At 42.6% G+C, this 10,546-nt stretch overlaps 1 pseudogene; it reads left to right on the top strand.

Annotated features, from left to right (window-relative positions):
• The first annotated feature begins 3,065 nt into the window (after positions 1-3,065).
• LOC134352788 (zinc finger protein 850-like) overlaps positions 3,066-10,546 on the top strand; it is a 119,309-nt pseudogene continuing 111,828 nt past the window's right edge.

Below are 10,546 nucleotides of genomic sequence, written 5' to 3'. Positions count from 1 at the left end.
ACACTTCACTCCCTCAATAGCTAGAATGTCCTTCCTCAAATTTGGAGACCAGAACTGTACACAATACTCCAGGTGTGGTCTCACCAGGGCTCTGTACAACTGCAGAAGGACCTCTTTGCTCCTATACTCAACTCCCCTTATTATGAAGGCCAACATGCCATTAGCTTTCTTCACTGCCTGCTGTACCTGCATGCTTACTTTCACCTAGATCTCATTGTACTTCCCCTTTTCCTAACTTGACACCATTCAGATAGTAATCTGCCTTCCTGTTCTTTCCACCAAAGTGGATAACCTCACATTTATCCACATTAAACTGCATCTGCCCACACACCCAACCTGTCCAAGTCACCCTGCATTCTCATAACATCCTCCTCACATTTCACACTGCCACCCAGCTTTGTGTCATCTGCAAATTTGCTCATGTTACTTTTAATCCCTTCATCTAAATCATTAATGTATATTGTAAATAGCTGCAGTCCCAGCACTGAGCCTTGCGGTACCCCACTAGTCACTGCCTGCCAATCTGAAAGGGACCCGTTAATCCCTACTCTTTGTTTCCTGTCTGCCAACAAATTTTCTATCCACGTCAGTACCCTATCCCCAATACCATGTGCTCTAATTTTGCCCACTAATCTCCTATGTGGGACCTTATCAAAGGCTTTCTGAAAGTCCAGGTACATTACATCCACTGGCTCTCCCTTGTCCATTTTCATAATTACATCCTCAAAAAATTCCAGAAGATTAGTCAAGCATGATTTCCCCTTCATAAATCCATGCTGACTCGGACCAATCCTGTTACTGCTATCCAAATATGCCGCTATTTCATCTTTTATAATTGATTCCAGCATCTTCCCCACCACTGATGTCAGACTAACTGGTCTATAATTGCCTGTTTTCTCTCTCCCTCCTTTCTTAAAAAGTGGGATAACATTAGCTACCCTCCAGTCCTCAGGAACTGATCCTGAATCTATAGAGTATTGGAAAATGATTACCAATGCGTCCACGATTTCTAGAGCCACCTCCTTAAGTACCCTGGGATGCAGACCATCAGGTCCTGAGAATTTATCAGCCTTCAGTCCCATCAGTTTACCCAACACCATTTTCTGCCTGATGCGAATTTCCTTCAGTTCCTCTGTAACCCTAGGTCCTCTGACCACTATTACATCTGAGGTGAAGTTCTTTCAGAGGCGGGGGGTAGGGGGAGTGTTCACAGAATATTTCAGAAACAGGATTTGGTGCATCATTATTGCCTTCACTTCTGTCCTTCCCTAACCTGGTCGGACCTTGAGATGAGACACAAAATCAGTTTCCTCCAAGTATGTGAAGAAACCTGCAGGGTGTGCACATCATGAATTACAGAAGCAGTGAAAGCACAAGGGGTTGTCACATCCTGGAGAAGTTGGTCAGAATCAAAATCAGGTTTATTTTTGTTAATACTTTATTTACAATTTTCAGTTTTACAAAGACAAAGTATATTGAAGACGTACAAAACAATACAAAGGAATACAGCTCCAGCTGGAGCACAGACAAAACAAATCAAGGACAAAAAAAAAACAAAAAGGCAGCCAAACAATATACAAGATTACATGAATAAACTTTCAGATAAGGAGTTGACACAATACTGACATCACAGAAGCAATGTGAAGTGAAATTAATAAAGAAATCTGGTTAGGCACCACACCCACTCGTGAGACTGGACAGGTCAAGGTCACTATGCATGTGAGCTAAAATGACACAGAGCCAGTAAGGGTCCCCATATTCTCTCAAATGTATTCTGTGTATTGGGTTTGTGCAGACGCAGTCTTTCCGTTTGTATAATAGACAACATCTCCTTGGCCACACTTCCACCCTACTTCCACCACCCATCCCTTTCTTGAAAAACCTCTTGCTCCCTCCAGACTCCAAACAGTTAAAGTCAAAATTTGTGAGTTGCTGTACTCCTTTGGTTTCTACAGATTTTATCAGGGAAGCCTGGGCCAGGGACTTGAACTCAGAGATATCAGCGGAACTTTGGGAGGAGGCAGTGTCCCGGGTGCACTGTTGTTGCTACAGGGTTAATCCAGTACGATGTGATGTATAGATTACATTATTCAAAAACAAAACTGAAACATCTTCCCACCTGTGTCTCCTGAATGTGATAAGTACCGCTCTGCTGTGGGCTCACTAGCACACCTTTTCTGGTTTTGTCCTACATGATACAACTTGTGGACTGCAATTATTGAGTGGCTCTCAAAAGTCTATTCTGGAGACATTCAGCCCAGTCACGACCTCGCCATCTTTGGATGCTCTGCAGAGACCCTTGAGTTGCCGCACGACATGCAGAGTGCTCTGCGTCTAGGAATGGTGGTGGCTAAGAAACTTATTCTTCTGACCTGGAAGTCTGCTACTCCACACACCTTCGCACACTGGCTCAAATTCAGGTTTATTATCATGTCACGTAATTTGCCATTTTGAAGCAGCGGTACAGTGCATTACATAAATACTATTAAACATTTATAATTAAACACGTAGTACAAAAAGAGAGCAAATGTAATGAGGTGGTGTTCATGGGTTCATTGTCCGTTCAGAAATCTGATGGTAGAGGGGAAGAAGCTGTCCCTAAATTGTTGAGTGTGTGTCTTCAGGCCCCTGTACGTCCTCCATGATGGTAGTAATGACAGGAGGGCATGTCCTGGATAATAGGGGTCCTTAATAATGGATACAACCTTCTCGGGGCATTGCCTTTTGAAGATGTCGTTGATGGAGCTGGCTGAGTTTACAACCTTTGTCAGCTTTTTCCGATCCTGTACCCTAACCCCGCTGTAACCAGTTCCAATTCTCTCCATGGTACATTTACCTCAACTGACATCATGTAGGGCCCAGTTTTCTGACAGAGGTGAGGGTGTTGGTACTTATTCACAGATGACCAGAGCAGCTCAGGCTTTTGCTGCCTTGTGAGTGTAGAGGAGATGATTTCCAGTTTTATTTCTCACACCAGATTGCAGACTACAATGTGACTGGCAAGCCAGCGAAACTTGCGCCATGAATGAGAGTGTTCTGACCGTGGAGAAGGCGTTTCGCAGTCCACAACCGGAGACACCAGGGCGGATACAGACATGGTCTGAGAGGTTTTGAAGAACCAATCTGTAGTGAAGCCAGGTACGTTTTCTTCAGGTCTCCAGAGGAATGATTCAAGATTCAGTTTTATCACATCGAAACACAGTGAATGTGTCATATGTGTTAACAACCAACACACCCGGGGATGTGCTGGGAGCCGCCTGCGAGTGTCACCAAACTTTCCGGTACCAGCTTAGCACGACACGGTCCTCAGCAGAACAACACAGCACACCACAAAACAGAACAGAACTGGTGGTGTGCAGTCTAACAGCGAGGGATCGTTTTAGTCGCTTTTCTTGTAACCATTGTTGGTCTGATTCACTGATTTATTTGTGGATGGTGGGGTTGGGGGGGGGTCAGGAGGAGCTGCAGAACCTCAGTCGTAGTGAGGAATAGGACACAAGCCGTGGTGTCAGCTGTTTACAGCCCCCCCCCCCCCCCCAGGAGAGAGGCGTCAGAGTCGGGGCACCCACCAGAAGTGATGCGGCGCGGCGCGGCGTCCAAACGGCAGTTGGTGCTGCCCCCCAGTGTTTGTTTGGCAGAAGACAGCCGTATTATGTTCGATGACTGATTTCAGGACTCAGGGTCTTGGGCTATATATACATATTTTTTAATGTAGGGTTTTGGACTATGTTACTGATACGTGCTTGCCATCTTGTATGTGCTTTGTGGTGTTTATGACTGTTGGTATTGTGTTTTGCACCTTGGTCCTGGGGCGGCGTTAGTTTGTTTGGCTGTATTCATGTATGGTTGAATGATAATTCAACTTGAACTATGAACTATGGGTTGTTGATACTTGGGAAGGAAACGATTCAAAGTTCAAATTCAAAGTAAATTTGTTATCAAAGTTTATATACGTCACCATATACTATCCTGAGATTCATTTTATTGTGAGAATTCAGAGTAAAAACAAAAAAAAAATGAAACAAAAGCAATAAATATCAAGAACATGAAATGATGAGTCCTTAAAAGTAACTCCATATGATGTGGAACAGCTCAGTGTTGGGGTGAGTGAAGTTGTCCCTTCTGATCAAGACCCTGATGGTTGAGAGTTAATAACTGTTCCTGAATCTGGTGGTATGGGTACTGAGGTTTCTGTACATCCCTTTGGCTGGCAGTAGCAGGACGAGATCACAGCCTGCTTTCCTGCACCAATGCTTCATGTATATGTGCTCAATGGTGGGCTGGACTTTACACATGATGTGGTGGGCGTTTCCACTACTTTGTGTAGCTTTTGCTGTACAAGGGCATTGGTGTTTCCATACCAGACTGTAACGCAACCAGTCAACATACGCTCCAACATACATCTATCGAAGTTTGTCACAGTTTCAGATGACATGCTGAATCTATGCAAAGTTCTAAGAAAGTAAGGCTCTGCCATGCTTTCTTTGTAATTGGACCCAGAAGAGGTTCTCTGAAATGATAACACCTAAGTATTTAAAGTTTCTGATCCTCTTCATCTCTGATGCCCTGATGAGGACTGGCTCATGGATCTGGTTTTGTTGTCCTGCAATCAGTCGTCAGCTCCTTGGTCCTGCTGACACTGAGTGAGCAGTTGTTGTTATGGCACCACTCAACCAGCTAGTCAATCTCCCTCCTATATGTTGATCCATCACCACATCTGATTCACCCAATGATTGCATGTCATCAGCCAGCTTAAATATGGCATTGGAGCTGTGCTTAGCCTCACAGTCATAAGTATAAAGTGAGTAGAGTAGGGGACTAAACACACAGCCTTGTGCTTGGAGCTTGTGGAGGAGATGTTGTTGCCAATCTGAGCTGACTGGAGTCTACAGCGAAGGGTGCAGTTGAGGATCCAGTTACACCAGGAGGTATTGAGGTCTTTGAGCTTATTGATTAATGATGAGGGGAATAGTGTTGAATGCCGAGCTCAGTCAATGAAGAGCATTCTGATGTAAGTATGTTCCAGGGTTGAGGACAAGCCAATGAATTGGCCTCTGTTTTTGACCTTTTGTGATTGTAGACAAATCAGAGTGGATCCGAGTCGCTTCTCAGACAGTAGTTGATCTGTTTTATCACCAACCTCTCAAAGTCTTTTATAACAGTGAATGTAATTGCTACTGGATGACACTGTCAAACAGCCAGATCTTCTGGAAATGCTTCAAGATCTTGACATAGATGGGAAAGATATACATTTCTTAAGAAACTTACACTGGGACCAGACAGCATCCATCAGAATAGAAGGAGAAGTGAGTGAGTATATGAATATAATGAGAAAAGTCAGGCAAGGTTGTGTCTTTTCGCCAGACTTATTCAACCTGTATAGTGAAAATATCTTGAGAAGTATCAAAGACATCAAAGGATTCACAATTGGAGGGCATAATATAAATAATATCAGATATGCTGATGACATTGTACTAATAGCTGACTCAGAACCAAAACTTCAAGAACTACTCGTTGGGCTGGAGGGACTGGTTACAAGCTGTATCTCTAAATGTTTAGAAATAGAAATAACCCTCTGAATGTAGTTGTTGGTGTGTGGAACAGTAAGTTTCTTGGTAAATTAAGTGCTTTTTGATATGAAGCCATTGTTAAAGCTTCTAACTTACGCTCAGAGGCCTCTTAATTAGGTACAGGAGTGGAATCTTCTGTAGTCTTCTGTTGCTGGAGCTCATATACTTCAACGTTCAATATGTTCTGCATTCAGAGATGCACTTCTGCACACCACTGTTGTAACACATGGTTACTTGAGTTACTGTCACCTTCCTGTCGACATAAACCAGTCTGGCCATTCCTCTCTCACCTCTCTCATTAACGAGTTGTGCTCACCTACAACACTGCCACTGACTGGAAGCTTTTTAAAAATTTTGTACCATTCTTTGGAAACTCTGGAAAACGTTGTACATGAAAATCCCAAGAGATCAGCAGCTTCTGAGATACTCAAACCACCCCATCTGTCACCAACAATCATTCCATGGTCAAAGATACTTAGATCACAATTCTTCTCCATTCTGAACAACAGCTGAACCTTTTGACCAAGTTTGCATGGTTTTGTGGATTGAAATATTGCCACATGATTGGCTGATTAGATATTTGTATTAATGAGTGTGCAGGTAAATAAAAACTGATTCATAGAAAAGCTGCAGTTCAAAGAGTTTTACAATGGGATAAAGTACAAACGTAAAAATAAAAGGCAAAATTATGTTAATTAAAAGCAAGGTTAAGTAAATTGCTTTAAACTATTGTTTGGAAGTGTCATCTAAGACTGTATCCATTAAAGTTTTAGATGTTCAGTTTCAAAGTTCAGGAATGTAGTTAAAAAAAAAAACGACCTGACAATTTACTTCTGAGGGAGATTGTTTACGTTTAAGATACCGATGGAAGAAGATCTGAGAGCTCAGCAAGATCATGAAACAAAAGTGATTCTGTGATGTTCTCCAGTCACAGACAATGAGAGCTTTAATAGCAAGTATGTGAACCTTAAAATCAACTGTAAAAAATACAGGAAGCCAATACAGGGTAGATAGGACGGGATTGATATGCTTCCTCATCCTGGTTGTAGTCAAAAGTCCAGCAACCATATTCAGAATGAGTTGAAGTTTGTCAACAGGTTGCTTTGGAAGGCCAGTAAGAATTGCATTGCAGTAATCTAGTCTATTTGATAAAGGAGCGAATTAGTTTTTCAGCATCATTATGTGACAGAAACCGACCTGGAGGCACTTAATAAAGTGACCAATGACTGTACGTGAGAACCCATATCCCCACTTCGGTGCCAATCTGAGTATCAGCAAGTTCTGTGGTTGGAGTTTGATTCAGGGATTTTGGAACAAATGAGAAAATTTGTAGATATCACGAAACCAAGTGGATTTGTGTACAAAGCACTTGTGTTCCAAATGACCTCCAAATCCCATGATCTTTTCTATTATTTTTCCCTGGAGGGTTGCATATACTATTTTTGAATACAAACAGAAAATCAGTCTCTCAAAACTTTCTCTCTTATGATTTACCAGGATGCTGCCTGGATCAGAGAGCATGTCTTATGAGGATAGGTTGAGAGAGCTAGGGTTTTTCATTTTGGAGTGAAGAGGGATGAGGGGTGACTTGATAGAGGAGTACAAGGTGATACAAGTCATTGATAGAGAGGTTAGCCAGTGCCTGTTTCCCTGGGTAGAAATGGCTAATACGAGAGGGCATAATTTTAAGGTGAGTGGAGGAATGTATAGGGATGTTAGAGGTACATTTGTTTTTTTTTCACAGAATGGTGGGTGTGTGGAACACACTCCCAGTGGTGGTGGTGGTGGGGGCAGATACATTAGGATCATTTAAGAGGCACATGGATGAAAGAAAACTGGAGGGCTATGTGTGAGGGAAGGGTTAGATTGATCTCAGAGTAGGGTAAAAATGGGCACAGCATCCGAGACTGAAAGAACTGTACTGCTGTAGTGTTCTATGTTATTTGTGTCTATTTAATTCTGGCAATGCAGAGACAACAGTGAGTGGCTGTGGGTGTTGGATTCTGCAGTTACTGGTGTTGCTCATCACATCCAGGAATGCACCCTGGTTACTGGGCACGGCTGGGATTTGTTCTGCTGTTGTGACCAGGCTCCAGTATTCTGCACCTATTCTCTTTAACACACACAAACACACACACACACACACACACACACACACACACACAGACACACACACACACAGTTTCAGACTCTCAGTGTCTCTACATCATTCAGTCCAGCTGGTCCCTGCCAGTGTTTCTGTTCCACAACTGTCTATCCCCTCTCACCATATAGGAATATTCTCATGTCTCTCTGTCCTCTCCATGTTCACTCAGATTCATGTTAAATCCATTCCTGCAGATTACCTCAGCCCTTCCCTGTGGTGATGGGTTCCACCCTGTCCTCACTCTGTGGGTGAAGACGTTCTGTCTAAGTTAGAGCAAATCATTTGGGTATACAGTGAATTCTGCTTTATTGGGCAATCAGTTAATCGGGGCAGCCACTTACTCGGGACAACTCTTAAGCAACAAAAACTAATTGAGAAAACAGCTGGGAATTTTCTTCATTTATTTGGGACACTATGCTGCTTAATTGGGACAGGAGACCATTGCTGAATAGTGTCAGGCATGTGCACTTATGTGGCAGTTAGACACTGCACTATACTTAGAATGAATACAATTTAAATGGTGTCAGTTGTGTATGCTTGAGTTAAAAAACAATGGTTTTGTCACTGATAGTTGGTGTGAAAATAAATCTGAAACCCTTAATGAATTTATAAATTTTGCAAAATGTAATGTGACAAAATGGAACTTGTGTGACTCCAGAGTGCATGGCTTGTTTGCTGAAGCAGTTGACTGGGAAACTTGCAAAGGTATGTGATTTATGGCAGGTAATATTTTGATTGAGATACATGATTGAAAGCGGAGAAAAACAGGACAGTGCTGTTGCGGGGGTGGGGAGAAGCCTCCAAGACAAAAGGGGTCATTCAAGATGGATGCATGATTATACAGGAATGCAATTAAGGGATGAAACAGCCTCAGAGGCGTGAAGTGGATGAATTACTGGACTCTGTAAACATATAAAAATGACCTTGTTTAATCTGTAAGATTGAAGCTATTTATCAGCGATTTAAAGTACAGCGGGAATAATAAGCACACGTAGAAGTTGATCCATTCTGGGTTTGTTGTAGTTGGTTACTTAGAAGACCTAGCTGAATGGTACACAACAGAATTTGGAGGTCTACCGAGATTTGCTTGTCTAGGTGTGACAGCACAACAGGGAGTTCCGAGGACTGGGCAACCTACACAAAACTCCTGGAGAGAAGTGATCACTGAAGAGTGAGTTCTTTTCACTCCTACAGACAGTCTTTCTCTGTTGGAAGGCAGACTTTGGGTTTCTTTTCACTTTCGCCCTATACACTCTGATCAATGCTATGGTTGTGAGTGGATAAGTTTCTCTCATCATGATTCCAATGCATTCAGCGTGTATTTGGAATAGCTATATCTATTAAGTAAGTTGTTCTTGCTTGTTTATCCTGTAATCTTCGGGACGAAAGGTCCCAAGTTCGAATCCAGCTCCAGCCGGCTCCCCTGCACACTTTCCATCTGTGCTGGTTTACGAGCTGCTGATCTCTTTGGAAACTCACCCGGCAGAAGGCAATGGCAAACCACTGCTGTAACTTACCTCATACGCGGTTCCCCTCTACGTCAGAGAGGCGTGGAGGGAGATCGTCCGCTAACCGGAGAAACTCCGGATGCGACGTACCTTTCCTTTTTATCCTGCAATATTATAGCTGGACGGTTGTTATCGATTGTCCTATCAGTAACAATGGTTCAGTCGTAATGTAACTTGTAGGACTCTGACTCTAAAACTAGATCAGGCTTGTATTTATAGTAAGGTATGGTTTCTTTTATGAGTTTGATTTTAAAGTAAGATTTTGGTGAAGGATGTTTGCCTTTTGATCATACCTGTGCGAGTAATAAAAGAGGCAAACAGACAAACTGAATGTCTTGGTGTCAGGGACACATACAGATCAATCTAGGACATAATATCTTACTAAGCTATGGTGAAACAGGAAATTAGTTCAAAAGTCAGGACATTAAGTTGCAACTTTATAAAACCCTGGTTACGCCACATCTGGAGCATTGTGTACAGTTCTGGTCTCCCAACTATAGGAAGGATGTTGAGGCTTTGGAGAGGGCACAGAAGAGGTTTACCAGGATGCTGCTGGTTTACAGGGCATGTGCTATCACAAGAGGATTGATAAACTTGGGTTGTTTTCTCTGGAGTGTCGGAGACTGTGAGGAGATCTGATAGAGGTTTACAAGATTATGGGAGGCATAGATGGAGTGGACAGTGGTATCTGTTTCCCAGTGTTGGAAGGAAGATGGAGGGATATGGACATTGGTGTAGGTAGGGGAGATTACTGTTTGTGTGTTTTTGATTTGCTTTTCGGCTGGTTTGGCACAACATTGTAGGCAAATGGCCTGTTCCTGTGCTATAATGTTTTTTTGTTCCATGTTTTATCGAATAACAAAAGGGTGTCAGAGGCACTTAGCGACAAACCTAACTACTGAATGATTTGTTAAACCATAATGAAAACTGTAGCAAAAACTAGTGAAAAAATGTAGTGAAAACTGGGAAGTTGATAAAATATACGTCAGCATAAAAAGAAGGGGAAAAAGAGATAAAGTAAAAGATGAGGCAGGGTGTATTTTTCCCTCATCCAGAAAGATAAACTTACTGTTTTATAGGGGCAGAGAAGTATGGATTGGAATGATGTAGCAGAAAAAGTGACCTTTATGGTTATGATGAGGATCTTTCACCGGAGGATCTCCAGCTGTCAAACAACCAAAAAGAGTCTGTGTTACTATTGGTGTGATTGCCCGCCCCCCCCCCCCCCGCAGTTACTATAGCAGCTGAGGGATATTGGTGAGGATATCGGGATCTATATATGCCCCAGGGATGATGCTAGGGATCTGTTCCAGGGAACTAGT

The sequence above is a fragment of the Mobula hypostoma genome, chromosome 10 (genome assembly GCF_963921235.1).
Source record: "Mobula hypostoma chromosome 10, sMobHyp1.1, whole genome shotgun sequence".
NCBI lineage: Eukaryota > Metazoa > Chordata > Chondrichthyes > Myliobatiformes > Myliobatidae > Mobula > Mobula hypostoma.
The sequence above is the reverse complement of the archived record's forward strand: the minus strand, read 5'-3'. Positions and strand labels throughout refer to the sequence as shown.